A 22,634-nucleotide genomic window follows, 5' to 3' on the forward strand; every position below is an offset into this window, starting at 1 on the left:
TACAATAACTCAAGACCTCCGTGTCAAAAATTCTTATCCGACAACTCCGGAATACAGAATAGGGTTGCTACCCTTGTAATTGTACCATTCGTAGTGATAAGGGCATGATAATTTGTTGACAATTACTAGGACTTTAGAAACTTGAGGTAAGCTAATTTTTAGGTAGAAATTGGCAATAACCCTTTATAATAAATAACTTTTTCAGCTTTCTTCATTAAAACGACGATAGTATATGTTGGCTATGGAGTACTTTTCCAGCTATTACCTTTCTTACGTCGGATGCAGAGTGACAAGATAAAAGAAAGTAAATATTGTTTAAAGACGTAATCAGAGTAAAACAAGCTTATTGCAGCATTACTTACTCATGGAGCTGAGCTCTTCTTGAGGAGCCGCCAATTCTGCAGCTACTCAAGAATTTCCCAGCATTTTGTGGAACCCGAAGATTCATCACCTTGTTCACAAGAGCCCTCCACTGGTCCCTATCCTGAGCCAGATCTATCCAATCCATACCATCCCTTATTGCAGCTTTACTGAAAAAAAAATCATAACCGATGTGAGAACCTCAGATCCTACATACAAGAATTAGCTTATCAAATAATGAGGGTTCTGACTGTTTTAATCGTAGAGTGAATTTCACAGACGTCCTAACTAAAATAAAGGACCAAAACACACACACACACGCGGGCGCGCGCGTATATACGAGTATTCTTTGTTCTTGAAAGATTAAAAACTAATATTAAGCTGTTGTTACCCTTTTACGTTCTGGTCTTTGCAATGTTGCATCAATCTACAAATTTATCGTATAGGACTTGGAATATTGTTTCAAGCCCAGAGGCTAGTGATGTTCGCCATATTGACTGTATATACTCAAAATGAAGTAGGCCTAATGCTTGTTTCCTTTACTGATTCATCTGGTATACGTGTGTATAAAATGTAATTTTCTTGTCCGTGTTCTGCAATATTCTGCTGGTTTCCTGCTTCCTACCACTGAACTAATTGAGATCATCCAAATTACTATGGAATTAATTGTGTGCTGTTTCCAACATGCATGCCAGCCGAGGTTGTAGTGACGGAAGGAAATATTGCATTACATTTTTATCGTGATTCAGATCCTTATTTCGTTTGAGATTGCAGAAGTAAACTTAATTCCTTTTCATCTTTATGCCTAAATATTTCGATGAAAATACATTCCATTTAATTCGATGTAGGACGTAAATTTTAATTTCTTGTTGTATTTATATTTACACATTTCAATGGAAAATATTTCTCTGTATATTAATTCCGATAATATTTTGGTGCTGAGAGTGTGGTATGTTCATTTATACCACAAAATATGATCATGCTCTCCATGCCGGATGCGCTTATCTTGGTGTATTAATTAATAATTACAATTTATCATACCCACGGAATTATCTCGTGCTTACGGTGATTATAATGTTTTATAACAATGTGTTATAACAGATAATTTACTGTAATTCCAGTACCAAATATGCAGGACCATTTGTTTGTGTCGCATTTTTACTGAAGGACTAAATATATTGCAATTAATTTGATCAACACGTTGCCAGGCAACAACACTGTAAGCACAGTCCAAAACGCAACAATAGAGGAAGCTGTGTGTTTTGTAGAACCTACTGACGCGCCAATAGACTGGCTGGATAACGATCACGTGATATGTGTTTCTGTGGGTTCATGTCCGTTCCGCGACTATATAAGCAAGAGTGCCAGAATTCGTTCGGAGCAGCTATGAGTGAGCAGTAGTGGCAGAAACACTGAAACAAGAGGAGAGCAATAAGCTGGAGAAGTACAATAGTTACGAGTAGTAGCGGGAGGAGCAACCGAAAAAACAAGAAAACAGTAGTAAACTTAAGGAGTACAGAAGAGTACAAGAAGTCAGCCTGCGACGATTTAACGTGTGATTTGAATTCATTATGTGTACCATAGTGCAGTGACATTGGGAATGTGTAATTTAGGGAGACTTTTATAGTTCGTGTGTTATATATTTGTGAAAACGAATGTAGATAGACCGAGGAGATTAAATAACCATGTCGGTGCAGGACACCGAGGTTGGCATTGAAGGGTTAATGTGGAGTGATTGTAAATTGCGTAAAGCAGCAATAGTGTTATAATTAATTGTAGTTACGACCTGTAGGTTGTTAATAAATCTAATTACCTGTCCGAACCCCGTATTTAGTCACTGTGACACTTGACAATATGATGAAGAGATATTGCAGTATTTGAGTGTTACTCCTTTAAAGTTTATAATATTACAGGAAACCTAACCATGTTCCGGTCATTAACAGACACTTTACCTTATTGTTGTGCACATCTCGAATTTTGTGAGGGAAATGATACATGAAAAATGCAGCCGAAATTTATTATATGGATGTAATGTCCATTGTCTTCTTGTGACTTTACCTTGACCACAGATTTCTTTTTGTTGGGATAAATTCCTGCTTGAAGGTCATGCATGACTCACTTAGATTTCACCTTCCAATTTGCTGCATCTACAAACCAGTGGGTTGTTTCTTTTGTGAGAAGGAAATTAAGAATAATAAAGTCTTTTATTCCACTCCTTTCTTGGAGCATCCATTAATTTGTTAAATGTGTCACAGAACGTGTTTATGCGTAGGTCGTGCCGAAAGTCATGAGCAACCTTTTTTTTTGCATGCAACCTGGGAACAGCAGACGAAAGAGAGTACGTTGGTAGGTGGAACCAACTGTTGTGTTAACCTTGAGTGTCTTGTGACGTCAATATCTTGCATCAAGTGACCAGTATCACTCCTAACAAAATGGCCGACAACGATATGTTGTTTCGCCAGCGTGCTGGCATCAAATTTCTTGTGAAAGAGGAAATCCCTGCTGCAGAAATTCACCAGAGACTTCAGCGTGCTTATGGAAGTGTGTGCATGGGTGCGAGCAGTGTTCGAAGATGGGTGAAACGTTTTAAACATGGGAACACCAGCATCGAAGATGAGCCTCGGAGCGGTCGTCCTCGAACAGCCTCAACTGAACGCAACAAGGAAAGAGTGGATGAGATCATTCAAGATGACAGGCGTGTGACTGTGGACACAATAGCTCGAAAACTTGGAATAGGACACAGTGCAGTACAGGAGATGATTGAAAGCTTGGGAATAGGAAATTTGTGCTCTTTGGGACCCGCGGTTATTGACCGAAGCGAAAAGCCATCACCTCAGAACTGCTGCAGAGATATCGACACCAAAGCGACGATTTTTTGCTCTGTATTGTGACAGGTGACGAAAGCTGGTTCCACCATTTCGAGCCTGAAACGAAACGGCAGAGTATGGAATGGCACCATTTGCATTCTCCATCAAAAAAGAAGGCAAAGACAGTGCCATCAGCTGCAAAGGTGATGGGCACAGTCTTCTGGTATGCAGAGGAGTTTATTCTGGCCGAATTCCTGGAACCTGGGCAAACCATCAGTGCTGCTCGTTATGTCCAGACGCTGCACAACCACCGTCGTGCATTGCGCGATAAACGTCCGGGACGAAACATCATCATCCTGCATGATAACGCTCGCCCCCACGCCGCTCGCCTCACATTGGAAGCAATTGCAAAGATGGGATGAGAGGTTCTACCACACCCCTCCTATAGCCCTGATCTGGCACCCTCCGACTGCCATCTTTTCGGATTTGTGAGGGATCAGCTGCGTGGACAACGTTTTGAGTCAAGGGAGGCAATTCAGAAAGCAGTGCGTCAGTGTCTTCGGATGGCTGGAACGGAATTTTACAGAATGGGAATTTTCAAACTCTCAGAATGCTGGGAGAAATGTGTACAAAGAAGGTCTGTAGATTGAGGTGGTGTATTTGATTTGTCAATAATAAAGCATGTTACTTTACAAAAAATTGTTGCTCATGACTTTCAGTACGACCCTCGTATAAATAATTATGGGCGTAGATAGTACATGGACCCTCAATTAACGATATTAATTGGTTCCGCGAAAACCATCGTTAATGGAAATGATTGTCAATCAAATATAGGAAATACTTCTCATGGACTTTATTCGTTCAGAGATGATAGATTACAAGTTGACTTTTCACTCTTTAAAAGTTCAGTTTAAAATGCGTTAACACGCAATTTTAATAAGCAAATCTTACAAGAATATATTGAATTAATAATATTAATGTACAGAACTATAAGGTTTATTTTGGACTCTATCCATCGTCTGGTATATATAAGGCAAAAAGCCACAACGTTTCGGAGACAGATCTCTCTCCGTCGTCAGGTGGATGGGGCAGGGTAGACCTCCTCAGTTGCGCCCGTTAGAAAGAGCTAGTCTCAATCACTCGACCAGTGATTTTGTGGGTTTTTGTCTTATATATACCAGACGATGGATAGAGTCCAAAATAAACCTTATAGTTCTGTATAGCATACTCGTACACCATCATTAGAATCCTTTAAAGTCTATTTTAATAATATTAGTATAAACACGGAAGAATAAGGAAAAAAACATTAAAACGTGCATAAATAGAGAATAGAAATGCAATAAGAAATAAATAAAAATTGAGGGATCGTTAGACGTGTTGGCTTGAAATGTTGATGGTTCCAGTCTCTGTATTTTTCTGGAGAACATTAAAACATCAACCACTGTTAGTCAAACGAGTTCAGCTCTAAACGCTAACGGAAGGGTTTCCATGAATAACTCCGGCCTGCCGACTTCAGTTTGGAACGACCCGATCAGACGAAATTGGCGGCCGCTTATCTCGAAAACATGTCGCTGATCGGAACATCTCTAAACAGATGCGTTGTAATCGCAGGAACTACTCTACATAGAAAGTTTTTGTTGTAACAGGCCTTACACTTTAGTGTATAATTTCTCCAGGGTGCCATAATATTTTTGTAAAGTACTAGATTTTGGGTGTATTACATGTTCCCTGCACGATGTGAAAGAAGTGGACGCAGATAGGACTGTTCGCTTTTGTCAGTCCGTCCGTCCGTTATGCAACCCGAAACCGCTGGGTGAACTTTCATGAAATATGATTTTGAATAATTTAATATAAACTTGGTGTGTCATGTAAATTGGAATTTGCATCGGATATTTTTACGACGACTTTACACGATGACTTACATCACTCCGTATCTGGACTGAAGTTCACCAGAGACAAAATTATATCGCACCAAACCTGTACAGAAAAATGAAACACGAGTTTTATATGCGATACAGTTGCTCTGTCAGTTTCATCTTGTTAAAGATGCATGAAGGAATGTGATGAGTACACAGTCGGACTCTCACGTTCAATGATCAGGATTTACGTCCAGGAAGTAATCATATATAAGAAGAGAAAAACAGAGGGAAATTTCTGTTGACTTCAGGTTTGTATTTGTTTCCATGCAGTGCTCTATTACAATATTACTTTAAAATATATTAAAGAATTTGTATATGTAGTTTATACAGGCCACATAAAACTATATGCTCACGAGGTGCAAAGGACGCATGTGGGAACTGGAACGGATTGTAACTTTCTTGCATTATTTAACATATATTTAAATCAGAAATTTATCATAAATGAATAGCCTATAAGGATTTAAACAAAGTTTCTGAAGCCTATACTAAACTACTATTGTACCATTCGCCGGGAGTGAAAGATAATTCACAAAATTCTATCAGGGATGCAGGTAATACTGCCGAGATTCGAATATAGTTCTAGAGTGTTCTGCTATAACCTCATGTTCTGTTCTTTGTGTAGAAATTGACACCTATTGAAAATTGAACTGGAAATATTAAGCAGGTAGAAATATTTTAGATCTTTCAGACAGTGAAACTGTACTTTGCCTTCCGTGCTCGTCTGCCGTATCAGTTACCAAATACGCTTGAGTAGCAATTGTTGTCAGTGACATATCAGCAAGTAGCTTTATTGAATCGTGATTCTTTGGCGTAAACATTCGTGAGATCTGCAACAATATTTTGAATTCTGTTGTATACTTTCTCATGCTGCAATATGTAACAACTTTGCAACATGCTTCATGCTGCATACTGAACGTCGTTGCCGGCGTGTAATCGCAGCTTAAGTCTCTATAATGTGTGTTTATCCTACATCTCTCGATATGGAAGAGGATATTAGAAGTGCATGCCCCGCCGGAAAACCTCAAATTCTATGAAGAAATAACTTGGAAGAATTAGGCAAAATTAGGTAGATGGGTAGAGGGGCCAATTAACACCAGAAGGATAATGAAGCCACGGTAATTTGTTGATAGTAGGTGTGAAAATATCGCAGGGATTTCGTCGTGGATTAGTTGCTGTGAGCATTGTATCACGTCAACCAGCTATCAGTGTCACCTTGAAGCCGTCGAGGTCTGTCTCAGTAGACTGCAAGAGTTCGAATTGCGTGCAAGTTCCTGCCTCCATTTTGGAACGTCTGCATATTCGCGCTGTGTCGTGGTAACAGTCTCAATATTTAAATACTCAGCTGATATTAACGCTTGTACGTGAGTGAATGTCCTTTTTATTGTTCTTTCTAATGAGGCTATTGGAAGACTTAGGCCTATTTGTTTCATTTCTTTGACTTCATCCAACGATGAACGAGATCCTACAGTTCGTGTGATACCACCGTTGTCGGTTAGGCTAATGGTGCCACATGTTTCATTTTGCGTTTTATCCAGTTTTAAATAAAAATTAATGAAAGCTGAATTTCCATTCCAGAAATTAACTTCTTTAACACAATATAATCTGTCTCATATGCTGATGTCTTCCAAGGCTTTTCCCGCCACATACCCAGTATTATTCCGTGGTTAGGTTTACTTTTTCTTTCAGAAATATGATTTCAGAGTCTGATAACACTCTCTTCAGATCATGCTGAAAAAGTGCAAAGGTGTCGGGACACTTCCGTGAACAGTATATGTAAAACCCGCCGTGTCTGCTGTAATTTCTGGAACTTCCCTTACAGTTGCATCGAGACAGATGGTATTCCTGTCCGAAAACTTTGTGACTGGGTTAGTAGAGAGAACTCTCCTGTAAAGAATCTAGGAAGAAATGCAGTCTTTCCTGTGGGTGCTAAAAGCAACTCCACCAAAATAACTGTCCGTTTATAAGTTGGTCTTGGGTTTACATGAATTCACGTTCGCAGGTTTGTTGTCCAAATATGCAAGGAACACAGCATGCAGAATCCGTGATGAGGCGGAATGGTGGGAAAATACGTGTTTATTAGCTTTCTGAGAAGGAACCCGGGCTTAACTTTTAGGAATGACGAAATATGGCAGAATAATAATATTTTGCAGAGAAATTATAGGTATTCTTTCAACTTTTGAGAGGGCGAATGGACCCTATGAAGTTGCACAAATGACCTTAGTTAATACACTTTGTGGTTGACACAGGATTTCGACTGACTTATAATACTGGTAATCAAAAATTCTGTTGGCTCTAAACGGCAGTAAATTGCTGACACTGCAACTCACGAAGAAAAGAAGAAACGGGGACAGTAATGGCCTGCATGAATGCAAGTGGAAGGAATTGGCTTCCCCCAGTGGCTATGTGCAAGGGAAAGTACAGAGTGGAAGAATTTGGAGATGGTCTTCTTTTAGGAAATAAGTGTACCTTTAGTGTGATTCAGAAGGGGTACGTAATAACGGAAGTCTTATGCAAATTTTTGCATCAATTCAATTGTCATCGACTACCTGGAAGAGCCCTCTCGCCCCACTTCTTCCCCGTAAGGAAACATGAAACCACCACTTCTAATGGTTTGCAGTGTAGTTCTCTACATTTAGATAAAAAACTAAATTAAGCGAAAGACTACATCGTATTTATGCTGGATATCTGAACATCATTCCCGCTTACTGGATTCAAAGACCCGATGGACCAACTATACAACTTCCACAACTACGCCTGCCAACATCTGAAGCTGACAAGTGACAGAACAAAAAATTCTTTGTGACAGACTGGTCAACTGTATGGGCTACCAAGAGGGCGAGGATGTTTGGCTCTATCGGCCCACCCGCATGAAAGGAAAGTCACCTAAGCTTCAGTTCCTATGGTATGGCCACTACAGGGTAGTCACGCGGATAAACGACGAGGTGTACAGGATCCAGGTGAACCTTAGAGCGAAGATGATGGTGGTATACTGGTTCGCAACCTAACAAGGAACCTCTCGGGACGAGTTGCCTTTAGGAGGGTGCAGCGGGAGAAATTGGCGAGTAATCACCCTGAGAAATGAGTCACGGGTAAAGTAGGCTGCAAGCCTCCGAAACCGGAAGAAGTGCAGCCTCCAGCAAAGCGCTGAAGTGCCACGCGACAGGATGAATAAACATGTCACAGGCACGTCCCCTTGGAAAATAAGAAATGGCAATGTGCCTGAAACTACTCGTGACGAATAGCCTTAAGGATGGAGCGATGTGTCATGTCTGCTGAAAGCCAGAATTGTGAAGTCAGCAGAGACAGCTGTTGCTAGGGACCGGCTCTGTAAACACGTGCGTTGCTAGGCGATCCATCAGTAGCCATCACGTGATAGCCTCAACAGACACGCATCCAACAAAAGAAGTCGTCTTGGACGCTGTGTTTTCTGTGTCATCCGTACTTTTATAATGATTTTATTTTAGTAAGCAACTATTGCAGAAAATATTTCCTCTAGATAACAGCCTCTTTTAGTGCATATTGTTATTATATCAAATTTATCTTCTTATTATGATTCTATGTCCATTACCAAAAATTTCAATTTATTAATGACATTTTTTCTAAAGTTAAATGTTAGACGTCTTTATGTTAAGATTAGTATAGGTCTATCATAATTTTCTATATCATAGAAAACCCGAAAGAATTTTACTTTGAAAAGAATAGTAGGAACAAAACGTTAATTCCAGAGGAATGCACTCAATGAACAAAGCGAGATAAGTTGTACAGAATCATGTAATACTCAGCCATTATTTGCGGTTGCAGATAAGTGGAAAATTGTTCTCCATCATTTGCTAGTTTCCTGCAAAGGGAAGTACAGCAACCGCTGGACAAGGACGAGGTTTACCTGCGAGGAAACACCGCGGTTGGCAAAAACCTGTGGGATACTGAGGTTAAAGGGAATTGCGATCAGTATCATCAGTCGTCAAAACAAATTTCCTTGCGTGTTTTTTTCCCCCATGAAACTTGATTTATTTGGATCTTGCAATGTTAAGCAAGAATAATAGAAAAATTTACATAAAGGCGCTTAATGGCAACCGGACTCTAGAAATCCTGTGTCTGATGCCATTACAGCATTGCCCTTGCTAATACTGATCTCTTGGTAGGTTAAAAATGGATTAATTTCCTCATATATGTAATTTGGAACCTGAGGGTATATACATTTATTTATATATCATATAGAGTCCCAATATTGAGAAAGCACCGTTGAACAAGACGGAAATTCGTACAGGATCGTAACCCTTTATGACCATCACTGGTGTTCGCACCTCGCCTAGATATTACACCACATACTTCTTTTGGCTTGTTTTGGACTTCATGCATCGTCTGGTATGTAAAAGACAAAAGACCACGACGTTTCGGAGACGTGTCTCCGTCTTCAGGTGGGTAGGGAAGGATAAACCTACTCAGTTGGACCCGTTAGAAAGAGCTAGTCTCATTCACTGGACCAGTGGACAAAGTTGGTAATTCTGCAGGCCGAACTGGATCTCTCCTCAGTTCTGAGTTAATTACTAAAACTTATTATCTGAAGTTGGTAATTCTGCAGGCCGAACTGGATCTCTCCTCAGTTCTGAGTTAATTACTAAAACTTAATATGTGAAGTTGCTAATTCTGCAGGCCGAACTGTATCTCTCCTCAGTTCTGAGTTAATTACTAAAACTTAATGTCTGAAGTCTGTAATTTTGCAGGCCGAACTGGATCTCTCCTCAGTTCTGAGTTAATTACTAAAACTTAATGTCTGAAGTCTGTAATTTTGCAGGCCGAACTGGATCTCTCCTCAGTTCTGAGTTAATTACTAAAACTTAATGTCTGAAGTCGGTAATTCTCCAGGCCGAACTGGATAACACAGTGGTATATATTCTGACTTGTATTAGGATTAAAACCGGGCACGGAAATCACTTACCTTCATAGATGATATTTTCCCAGTACCTCACTTTTCCAGTGATAAAACTTCCGAATATTATATATGAACATCTTAAAATTTCTTCCTTTAGGCCTGCTCGTGATTTTAAGGCATGCAACTGGTTGAAATGAAAAATAACCCAAGAGCCAGTGAAAGGAGATTATATTATACTGATAAAAATAAGGATTTGAAACAAATGGAATGAGTATAAGGCGAAACGGAGAGCTACAAGAAACCCTCTCCCATAGGTGTTTGGTGCTTCTATTCAAACCAGAGCCGCTTCAATCTGGTAAAGCAGACAACCATAACAGACCATGTTGCAAACAGATAGAGATGAGTGACAGGATATTAAATGAATGAAATCCGCTACTTTGCAGTTCTCATCATAATCAAGTTATCATCTCTCGTTCTACCGTCTTATTCTTTTCACTTCTCTCAGTCTATTCCTATTCCTCCGTCCTCTGCTTGTCGCGTGATTCATCTCATTCCTCAGATAATCTTCCCCAGATTGTTTCGGACCTGTAGAGCTAATTTCTCTAACGCGTTTTAGGACATCTTTTGTTTCAGTGTATGTATTTATCCTGTGAATGCTGATAATACCATGTGAGGCACAATCAATGTGTTATCGTAAAATGTGAAGTAGATTAAAGGCTCTGAAAGAAATGGTGATATATTAAACGTAGATATGACATCAAATACTTCACGGGGATACCTTTCATCATCATCATCATCATCATCAATGCAGTCCATCTGGCGTGCACTTAGACACATTCTCATATCTCTTAAGAAATTCTTGACTGATACAGACAACATCAATACTCGTAAGGAATTTCTTAACGCAATGTGTAGAATCAATTTTAGACAGGCTGTCTGCACACTATTCCTTAATTAGAAAATCAGTGCTTCGTAAGTTTCAGTTTTAAAACAATCATGTCATTGCCTAAAACTTTTTCTTCTAAATATTTCCATTCTTAATTTGTTGTTATATACAGTAAGTTTAGGATGGAATGGTTTTCTCTGGAGTTGGATAGATTTTAATAAACATTGTTCCTAGTAATATCTTCAATATGTCGTTGACTTCCATGGGTCATTTCCTAGTGTCATTTAATTGAATAAGATGTCGAAATTGCTTTCAGGAGTACTAAACAGAATATCGCAACATGTACAGCTTTTCATAATACCCAGTACTTCAACAATCGGTTGCTAAAATTTTTCTTTGACTGATGAAAACAGAATCTGCCGAATAAAATTTTCGTTCTGGGTTTCTGTATTTACAGACATTCCTGTATCGTCGATTTTATGATCGGATTCCTAAATATTTTAATCTCAAACGTACGTAATAAATTTATATTCTGTCTTCAAAGGAGTACCCTCCACAGCGTCCAAACCGGCCCTGGGATCAACTCAACCTCCTATCCAATTGATAGGGACGGGGTCTATCCCCTGGGGCAATGAAGCATAGGCGTGAAACTGACAACTTGTTTCCGTATGGTGAATAGGAGAACAATGGCAGAGTTATGCCTCCTCTCCCCCATATATCAGCGTAGTCGGTATAGCGACTGGCTACGGGCAGGACGACCGAAGGTTCGGAATTCGAGTCTTGGTATGGTCAAGAATTTTCTCTTCTCCAAATCGTCCAGACTTTCTCTGGGGTCCACCCAACCTCCTATCCAGTGGATAACGGGGATAAAGCGATAGGAGCGTGAATCTGACCACTCACCTCCAGCTAGTTCCGAGGTCAAGGAAATGTGGATTTATACATCCACTCTCCATACACCTTCAAGGCGTAGTGCTTATTTCGTTGAGAGCAGGGACAACTTTATCTTACCTTTACCCCCCCCCATACATCTTCACAGCCTGGTGCTCAGTGAATTAAGTACAAGGACATCCTTACCCCATTTATCTTTACCGTCAAAGAAAAAATACATATCACAAACAGGCAAAATTACTGTTTTAATTATCTTGATCAGTGTCCCCAAAGGCTTACAGATTTTTGCAACATTTGCTGAAAAAGCTTAATCATAGTGGACGCGAGATGCAGAGCCAAATCGACACGGTTATCTAATATTTGTACCCATGGTGCAATTTGAAAAAAAAAATAGGCACATTTTTCATTTGCTTGATTTCGATTTTGCCTAAGCCTACACTATTGTCATTCAAGTTGACTAATTACGAAGACAAATGTATTGTTACAGAGCCTATCACCTCGCACAAACCACTGCATACTTGTATACAATGTTGTCTTGTTCGTCGTTAAATGCCATCACGCGAAAAGAAAATGTTAACATTCTGTGTTGGGAAATATTTTTCGAAAAACGCAATTAAAGTTACATTTAGGCTTCGTCCTATATATAACAAAATTGAAATTGCCCAATAACTTTAAATGCGGAAGCCCACTACCAAGTTTCGTAAATTAAACATGTGAAGGCAGTGGTAAGGAATTTCTCTATATATATACATAGTCGATAAGAGACAATTTTAAGATTTATTACAGCCATAACGTCGTTATCAAGTAGTAACAGTGCTGTAGTCGGTCACAACAAACACAAAAATAACGACAGTTTCTCCTGATAGGTCGTTAGTAGATTCATATCAAAATGCTAGATTGACGTTTTAATTTCTATTTTTTTGAACCCCTCGAAAAACTACTTGAATTGTTATGGTTAGAAACTCAAAGTTCATCTAAACCATACTATAAAATTTATTTCTTCTTTCACATAAAACACCCTTCTCTTCCGTTATAAAGAGAAAGTGGCTAACAGCGCTTAGGAAATAATCACTGTTATTTTGAGAATTTGACGGGATTCAAGAATACACTCTGTAGACAAACTTTCTTAATGTTAATTATTTAATGTTTTAAAGTAATGCTTTAAAAACTTAATAAATACTTCTGTTTTATTTTCGGAAACAGTACTGAGTGAATTTTAAATTTTACACTTTCTACGTGGGAATTTCATAAAATGAACACATAATGGAAATGAGTTATCTTCCATCCTCATGATTCTTCTCCAAAATATTACGAAAAGAGTGAATTCCTTTATCGGCGAGATGGATTTACTTCTGGGGAATGAGGCCGTATAGTCCAGTATAAAGTTACAGATGTTTTGGAGGAAAATACTGCCTCCATCATCAGGATAGAGAAATAAACCAAGAGTATGTACAGCTCTGCTTACCGCCTCTTGCTTGCTCTTTAGTTGCTTGGCTTTTCTTCGACCCTGGATGCAGACAGTGTGTTCCTCCTAAACGTTTGTGAATTTATAACAAACTGCACAGCGTCACAGCCACCGCTGCAATAACCTCATGCACGTCATACTTTATTACTCTTGAAGTATCTAATCACATATATCTGTGCGGTCTTGATTTGGTGAATGTGGAGAACTTCTGTCAGGGATGTTGTGTCACATTTTTAAGGCAATACTCAAGTGTGTAATGCTACAAGAGAACACAGTTAAACATCATTTTCTAAATAAAGGCATTATAATACGTCAGTGTCTGCTGAACTTCTAAACGAATATATTTACGCAGTTGTAACATATTTGACCTATATATGAGTAGTACCCGGTTTGAATTTTAGCTGGGTCAAATATTAGTTCGACTGAGGTCTTCGTGATTTTCTTGTCATTTCAAGTGGATTCAGAGATAGAAGGTTTGGCTTCTGCATTCTGCCCCATCTTCTTCCGTTCTCCAATAATAAATCTCTTCACTTAATAGTTCTAAAGCTAGCGAGTAGTAGCCTGTATTTTAAAAGTGTTATGACCTCCTTCTTCCAGATGTTTGCCTACTCACAGTTCGTAACCACTTGGCACCATCTCTTCTCTTGAAGAAAGCAGTCTTGTGGGATTTGGCACCGTGTATATGTGGTGTTAACCGACGTTTCGGAGGAACGTATCGCCCCCATCTTCAGGGTTGAAGAAGTATAGGTAAATCTGCAAGCGACAACACCGTGAGACACGGTCAAGCAGACTGCTTGACCGTGTCTCACGGTGTTGTCGCTTGCAGATTTACCTATACTTCTTCAACCCTGAAGATGGGGGCGATACGTTCCTCCGAAACGTCGGTTAACACCACATATACACGGTGCCAAATCCCACAAGACTGCTTTCTTCATAGTCACCGCCGTGAAAGCCTCAAATCTTACATCTCTTCTCTTGCTTTAATCCTATAACTTGTGCAAACGAAACAACACATTTAAATAGCCTAAGTCTGAATTAATAATCAAATATCTATTAATTAGCTAACACTTTTATTACGACGTGTATTCCATACTTGAATGAAATTCTACGGCATTTTTCTAATACCTGAAGATATACGATACCCTACAGTAGAGGTGAAGGAAAAGTTAGCCCTGTGCTTAATTACTTAAGCACCATGCCACGAACACATATGAAGGACTGGAGGTATAGCTCCACCATTCTTGATCTCGGCATTAGGTGGAGGTGAGTGATGCCCCACAGTATATTTCATTAACTCCCACTTCCTTTCTCCTTGTCCTACACTTTCGTCATACATTATCTCGTCTCCCGTTAACGCAATCCCTGTATCTCTGTCTGAAGGTGTATGGTATTCTCGTTAACTTTTTATTATCGCCAAATAGTTTTCCTGTCCCCGCTCCCGTCTATCGCACTTCGCTTCTACTGCATTTCACCGGTGCAAGCTTGTAACCTGTTTAGGTTCAGGTTGGAATACTATCAGTCTGTCGAAAGCCATATCAACTAATGGTCATCTGTGTGTGGTATTTTGGCATTATTTAGCAATAATTTTGCAGAGGCGACTGGAATTTACATAACAACGGAGAACTACTTTTGACATAGCGTAAACTTCATTTATTTGTATTTCGTTGAAATACTGCGCATAAATTTTCATTGTTCCGAATTCTCTGATGTGTATATGCACAAAATTAACTTCCGAAGCTCTGATTTGTCAAGAATATTTTCTTTACAATTCATCAAACTATTTAGGTGAGTACGATAATACGAATTATTTATATAATCCCGCCAAAAATAACGACTCATGCTGTCCTCAATTGTTGTTTCCAACTTAAAATTATATGCCCAGTAAAAGGAAACCTATGTAAAATAAGTTAGTTAAAAAGGTTTTGTCATTAAATATTATCTGTGACCGGCTTACTTCGTAATATATCGAAGTCACTCCATGGAGCTTAGTCTTTGGGAGATGTTAATAATCGCTCAGGTGGTCAAAGAACTCACCTTTATGGAATCCGAAGGCTTGTTACTGTGCTCACTGGTCCCCATCTTGAGTTATATTAAACCAGTCGATACCTCCACATCTTATACCTTTAAGATCCATTTTAATTCCAAGAGGTATCTTAGCTTCAGGTTCTCCAACGAAGATCTATATTCACTTCTCATGTCTCTCATGTACCCTACATAACCCACCAAACTCATCTTCTAGATATGATCACACTACCAATATTTGACGACGAGCACAAGCTTCGAAGTTCTTGTGACATACAGTGCTGTCGTATTTTATGCGAGGATGTGTTCCTGAAGACCTCACATAATTCAAGATAAATTTTGAGGCACATAAGTGATTCTTGCCGAATATTTGGGAATTCGCGTTATTTAAAACTTTGTCCATAAATTGAGATTTTATGAATATTTTTATATCGCACTATTCCAATTCACAAGAAGTGCGACAGTACTGTGTATGTTTTCTTAGCTCGTATTAAGCGCCCTCCGTAGTCTAGGGGTAAAGTTCCCACCTCATGACTCAAGGTACGCGGGTTCAAATACCCGGCGGAGGTCGTCCAATTTTTAAGGGCGGAAAAATTCAGGGAACAAGTCCTCCGGGAGGGACTTTAAGCCGTGGGTCCCCTGTCGTAGATTTACGGCACGTAAAAGAACCTCATGTCTCTAGGAGACCTCTGAGCTAAATTTGGCCAAACAGTTTCCCGCCCAAAGTAGTTTCCAATGCCTCCGGTAGATGGGGGAAGTATTAGGTTCCACTGCCAGAGGAAGGAGGACCTCTCTGACAGAAAGGGACTAGCTATTAGATACCACTGCCAGCAGAAGGTAGGAACCTAGCTGGCAGAAAGGGGCTGATAATAAGTAGCAGTACCGGTAGGGTATGGAGACAGTAGAAATTAAAAAGGGGGACGCACAATGGACCAATAACTGGTCTAAGTGCATGGGGAAGCCCACCCCCTCAGTACTGAATACTGAATACTGAATAGCTCGTATTAGATTTCCACTTTTGTTCCAAATCTATGAATCTTACGAAACTTTATAAAATAATATGATCTTGTATTCGGGGTTATGGTGGCGAATAATAATGGATTATGAATTTGATGGTTGGATTTATTGTCACTTCTTTACAATTACAGTCAATTATAACAGCTCACATATTAAACTTCTTCTGAACGACGTCTGTCTGACGAATCTCTTTGAGGAATCTCTCACTCCTTTGATTGTTCAAACCAACTCCCTTTTATAACTGCCACGCGGCCCTATTATAAGTCACCATGTCGAACAGTTAATTATCCTCTGTTATTCTGTGCTATCCGTCGCAGCGGAATCATGTCGTGTCTAACATCTTGCTACTGGCAACGACTTGTTCGTTGCTACCTGTTGTAGCTGGAAAGCGATTTCCGAGCCGTTGCTCAGCAATGGACGTCTGCTCCGGATCCACCATTCCGGCTTTCAGGCATCATGTCACGATATGCAAACAGTGCATTCTGACGCAAATGAAGATGTGCGTCGCAGAGCTTTAGGAGTGTGATGTGATAGGCATTATAAAACTAGAGGAGTTAGAGCAATTAACAAGAATGTTGAAAAAAATGTTTTTCTTTTCCTTGGCACTACAGCCCCAGTGAGCCTAGGCCTACCTCCATGAACTTCTCCGTTCACTTCGGGTTTTCTAAATCTTACACATTCGGTAGGACTGCTTGGGCGTGTGATCAGCTCGTCGCAAGGCCTCTACCTGTACACAAACACAGAAAAACGCACACACATAAAATAAACATCCATGCCCTTAGTGGGATTCGAACCCACGATCCCAGTTTCCAAGCGAGCGAAGACAGTACATGCCTTATATAGCTCGGCTTCCGTGACCGGCGAGAAAATGTTTACAGACTTAAAAAAGCAAAATATTTGCCCTTGTGTTCTAATTTTTCTGAAAATATCTGTTTAATTCTGCATATAAATAATTTTGCTATGTATTTGTTTATGTGGTTGTTTTACTGTGCGCTGCCAAATAAAAAGAAGCTTACTGCTAGTAGGCCCACCCCCCATCGAGCAACATACGTAGATCTTGCATCTGTAGGATAATGGCGAATGGCGAGTGGAAGGGATAGGATAAACACCTTTGTGCTGCATTATGAGATAGAGTCACTGCCTTCTGTCTGTGTACCTCTGTCACTATAGTGTTTAGACTACGGCTTGAATAACCAGGGTTTGATTTCTTGCAGTAGTAGGAATTTTTCTCTTTGCCTTTACATTCGCATCGGTTCTGGGGCAAACGTAGTCTCTCACCCAGTGGCTACTGTGGAGGTTTTCCCGAAGATAAGGAGATCAGAAAGTGAAGCTGATAATTCACCATCATCGAAATCCAAGATTTCGAACTCATGGAGGTATACCTCCGTTTCTTCTATGTCTTCACGAAGTGATGTGTAAGAAAGAATAGGAAAATCTTCTCCCGTAATATTTACCATAAATCTTCAGTAAGAACACACTGACCTGACAAGGATTCGAACACAGCACGAACCTAACGTGTCAGCGTCAGAGCACGCGGTGGCGTAGTTAGTTGAGGCACCATGCTACAAGCCGGAAGGTCGCGGGTTACATTCCCGATAAGTTCATTGGATTATTTGAATTTACCTATAATCCTTCCAGCCGCACTATGGCCCTGGAGTCCACTCAGCCTCTAACTGAAATGAGTACCAGGAATCTTTCTGGGGGTTAAAGGGTGGCCGGCGCGTGAAGCTGACAAACTCACCTCCATCTGTGGGCCGATTATTTAGAATGTATGGGAACTTTGTCGTCTCACAACGGATCTCCACAGCCTGTATCAGGGATAACTTTTCGTTTTCACATATCAGCACTGTGTCAGTCGGCCAGATACAATAATTTTTTCACTATTCTGTACGATATGTTTGCATGTTTTAGGTATAAATTTCAGCATTCTACTCATGAGTATGCTGGAAAGCCAAATAATTATTTGCTTTATGTGAAGTGAATTATGAATAAGGAAAACATGTTTGTAATTCAGAATTTCCTTCAATGAAATGAGAATAACAATTCGAAGAATTATTTTAATTAGCTCAATTTCTAGCAGACAAGACAAGTATTTCTGTCTACTGACTTTGAATTTTACATGTTCTGTGTCAGGTCTTAACTCGATTTCAGAATTCATTCTCGCTTATGATAAAGGCAAACGCAGAAAGTATAATATTTACCCATATTACTTCTAATCGTAAACGCAAATTTATCTTTCGTGGCATTGGACGAATTATCAAAATAAGGCAAGTAAATATTTTCACTCTTCATTGCAAAAGCAAAGAACATTACGTTGTCAGTACTACTAATAATCTAAATAGCCTTGAGAATGAAGAAAATAACACTTTGAGGAGCAAAACGATTTTTATTTATAAATAGACAAAACTAGGTAGATAAAAAAGAAATTTGATGAAATAGAACACGTAGCATGCAAGATAGAGATTGGAAATGCATGAAAATTTTAATTAGAGATTCATTTGTGATATATGTTTAAAAAGAGGATACTACGCACTAAATTAGGCGTAAAGAAAGAGGGTGTGGGGGTTCCCCAATTTTCTGATAATTTCTTGCCTAACTCAGTGGCAGTCAGGTTCAGCAGAAAAACTCTGAACCATGGAATTTGTTGCCTACATTACTTCCTTGATTTTCCAGTTTATTCTTATACTTATTTTCTCATGGTCCTGTCGTATGTCTATAATTTTGGACGCCGTCATTAAGATGTGTGGGTATTTTTCTAAAAATAACTCCTGTCATCATTGTTATTATTATTATTATTATTATTATTATTATTATTATTATTATTATTATTATTATTATTATTATTATTATCATCATCATCATCATCATTATCACTCATTCCCTATTGTAGATTTTGCTAGTTTACGAATATCTAGAAGAGAAATAAGTTTTTAATGTACCCCATCATTTCAGGGCTTGTTCCACAGCACGTACATGTGCTTCTGGCCGCATTGTAGTCTGTAGGAATATTTACATCTAACCAAAGTTTTGCGTTTCAGTCGCTGTCATCTTTTACTCTTTTACTGACACATCACTCGGTGTGTAGCTGTTCTTTGGTTTAGTTTTTATTTTGTTTATTTGTACTCTACTCTCTTCTTGTTTGTTATTATTATGATGTTAAAATGTATAATTTGTATTTTTTGCAACCTGTTTTGTCTTCGTTGCTTACCTGTAATTCGCATCTTCGCTGCTATGAGGCACTTAAATTAATAAAATGAATGAATTTTCAGAAAGTTACTAATCCAAATCTGAGGTGCTTTATTCGTACGTGGCTGAGAATTTGGGAAGATTTTCTCATTTCCTTCAGAAAAATGGCTAATTTGCAATATATATGATACCAAAATAACTGCGTTATATATTTTATTACCACCATACTATCCCTCATTGAACACTTTCAGTTGAAACAGTGCCCTCTTAATGTACGAATTTCAAAATGTACGAATGACAAAATGTCATTAAACTCAAATTTAATGTCCACACTCTTACGTGTTTCAAGTGTGAGGTGTAAATATTTACACTTCAAAACATAATTTGTTTTCAAGTAAAATTTTTGCAATAATGAAATATCGAGACAGTTACAGAAGACTCAATTTTATTGTCAAAAATTGCATTGCTTTCATATTTGTTACTAAATAAAAACAAAATATTGTCATGTGTCTTGGGTTTCGTGACTAATAATACTGGGTTCTGGATTTGCTCCTTGGATTTATTGGCACTCCGACTGCAATTACAACCAATTATAACAGTGACTACTTTGGACTCGCTCCTTCTCTTACTGGACCACGAGTGTTGAGACGAAGCCGAACGACGAAACCCTTACGAGTAAATCCTCTGAATCCTTTGAACTGCTTTCTGACGTCTCTTGCGAATGAATCTTTGACTAACTCTATGAAGAATCTCTTACGAATCTCTATGAAGAATCTCTCCGAAGAAACTGTACGAGAAATAACTCTGAAGAATCTCTCGCGGCTGAAGTCTCATGGACTGAAATAACTTCCATGCCAACCGAATATAGATCATCATCTCGAATAGTTCTTCTGTTATTTTGTGTTATCCGTTGCAGCGCAAACTAGTGATCCGTTGCCTAGCAAATTGACTTTCCATTCTGCTCCTATTCCGGATTTAGTTACCGAGCCTTTGCCTAGCATTGGATTATTCCGTCGAAATGTATTTCAGCCTTTTCCCAGCAAACATATCTGCTCTATTTGACATGGCGTTAGCCTGAAGGTTTTCTCTGCAAGAGTTTGAACTGGAACTTCAATAATCCATCCAAAAATTTCGAACTGTTGCAACCTCCGTGACTTCTTTTGAAGTTAAGATGGTTCAGCTGATGAAGGATTACCCATCATTTATTGAAATTAAAAGTGCATTACTGCGTTCACTAGAGTTGGAAATGGACTCCACCCTCACTCATATGGATCCAGCACACAACGACACGGCCAGTTTCATTAAGATCCAATTTTATATTACCCTCATAATCGACGCCTAGGCCTTTCTAATATTTTTCTTCAAGTTTGCGACTAAGATTTGTATGAATGGACCATATGAGCTGCGTGCCTCGTCCATTCTATCTTTCTTAATTTAATAATCCCAATAACTTGTGGCAAAAAGTATACTTAAAAATTATGAATTTTCTCGTTTTTGTTCTTTCTCCGTTCTCGTATCGCTTTCTGCCTCTTGTCAGCACCCTATTCCAAAACATCCGCTATCTATATTCTTCCCTCTGTATGAGAGACCTAGTTCTATTCCCATACGTAACAACAGGTAAAATTATAGTTTTGTATGTTTCAATCTTTACGTGTTTATGAAGAATATGCAAGTCAACATGAAGAGGATGGTATCACGGGTATCCCGAATAATTTCTAAGATCAGGTTTTACGTATAATATCGCAGTACACTTCATCAGTGCCTGCTACAAGTGTAACCCACTTGAATGAGTAAGTTTAATGATACTAGATGAGGGGATAAATAAAAACAAATTTCGGTATGCAAAAAATATTTTGTCGATAAAGATAAATTCATTCTATCATTGAATCCAGTAATCAAGAGGACTCGTGTTTAGAGTCAGCTAAGTACATGTGTCATTCTGCTTCTGTCAGCACTCGTTGCTTTGCTCCCCCGTCAATACGCGGCATATCACTAGACATATCAGTGTTTAGAAACTCCATCAGACTGACAGAGTTCATAAATTCAGCTTTATTGAGTTGGTCGTCTTGTTATCGCTGGAAGAGGCTTATCGTTAACAGATGTATGCAGTTCAACAGTACATGCATGCATACATATTGGGTACTTAAGTTTCGTCCACACAGAGCGCTACGCTATGTTCGCTACGTACGCTACGTACACTGTGTACATTCTGCGACGCAGCTAACATAGGGAACATAGCGTACGTAGCGTACGGAAGTCTGTGTGGCCAGTCACATTAGCAATAAAGGGAGATATTTTTCTGTTCGTATAGAGAACATAGCATACGTAGCGCTCTGTGTGGCCGAACCTTTACAGTGCTGGTACACCGTCACTCACAGAACTGAAAGCGAGGAAATATACGGGCCTGTCAGTTTTTAAATGGGATTTCGGTGGGAAATATGTGCATTTTATTCAAAAGAATAACGGCGTACGATAAAATCACTTTTCTAATCGATTCTATGATTATTCTTGTTTCGGTTGCTCCATTTCTGTTTTGTTGTACAGAGACGGTTTGCAGTGTTCTTAAGAGAAAGCGGATTAAAATAATTACAGTATTTTACGAGAAGATATTTCCTCCTTGTAATTACATTGCTCCTTGCAATACAGGTATATTGAATCTCCAAACGAATTCTTAACTCATGCCCCAAGTAATAAGATTAACATCATAAGTTCGAAGCGAAGGGGACAACAGATATTTCGTAGGGCCTCATTTGTCTCAATTATGTTATTTTCCATTTTCAGACTTCGAGTTCTTAAAGAATCATGCCTCTTCTTTCATTGGCATCAAAATTTTTTATACATTCCAATCCGCCAAATTCCTATTGTCATATCAAAGTAAATAGTTAGCGGTATCATCTCGGAAATTCTAGTAAGATAATTTTTCCTCCAAATGCATTACATCTGCTTAGTCCATAGAGCGATGGGATAGGTGCTAGTGGGCCGGAATTCGATTCCCTGAAGAACCAAGGTAATTCTTTTCTACTTCACAGAGTTCAGATCGGCCCCGGGCCCACCCTCTTCCTTTCCAAAGGGTACTGGGGCTTCTTTTCTAAGGGGTAAAGAGGCCTGGAGGTAAAGATAACCACTCCCTTCTAGTGTCGAAGTCAAGAATGATGGAGCTGTACCTCCATTCCCCTATACGTCTTCATTTTTTGGTTCTTAATTAATTAAA

The 22,634-nt window shown here is 39.1% G+C and overlaps 1 protein-coding gene across 6 annotated transcripts in view; it reads left to right on the forward strand.

The window, feature by feature from the left end:
- Positions 1 to 22,634, forward strand: part of LOC111873279 (sodium-dependent nutrient amino acid transporter 1) — a 105,046-nt gene that overhangs the window by 22,751 nt on the left and 59,661 nt on the right. The window contains exon 1 of one of the 6 annotated variants that reach the window (XM_023867862.2): positions 6,327 to 6,400. The exons of 4 other annotated variants lie outside the window; for them this stretch is intronic. The gene's annotated coding sequence lies outside the window, so the exon portion shown is untranslated. Of the gene's footprint in view, positions 1 to 6,326; positions 6,401 to 14,726; positions 14,984 to 22,634 lie in introns of those variants that run through there. One more of the 6 variants, XM_033755039.1, reaches the window with a different exon arrangement.

The sequence above is a fragment of the Cryptotermes secundus genome, unplaced genomic scaffold (assembly GCF_002891405.2).
Source record: "Cryptotermes secundus unplaced genomic scaffold, Csec_1.0 scaffold131, whole genome shotgun sequence".
Lineage (NCBI taxonomy): Eukaryota > Metazoa > Arthropoda > Insecta > Blattodea > Kalotermitidae > Cryptotermes > Cryptotermes secundus.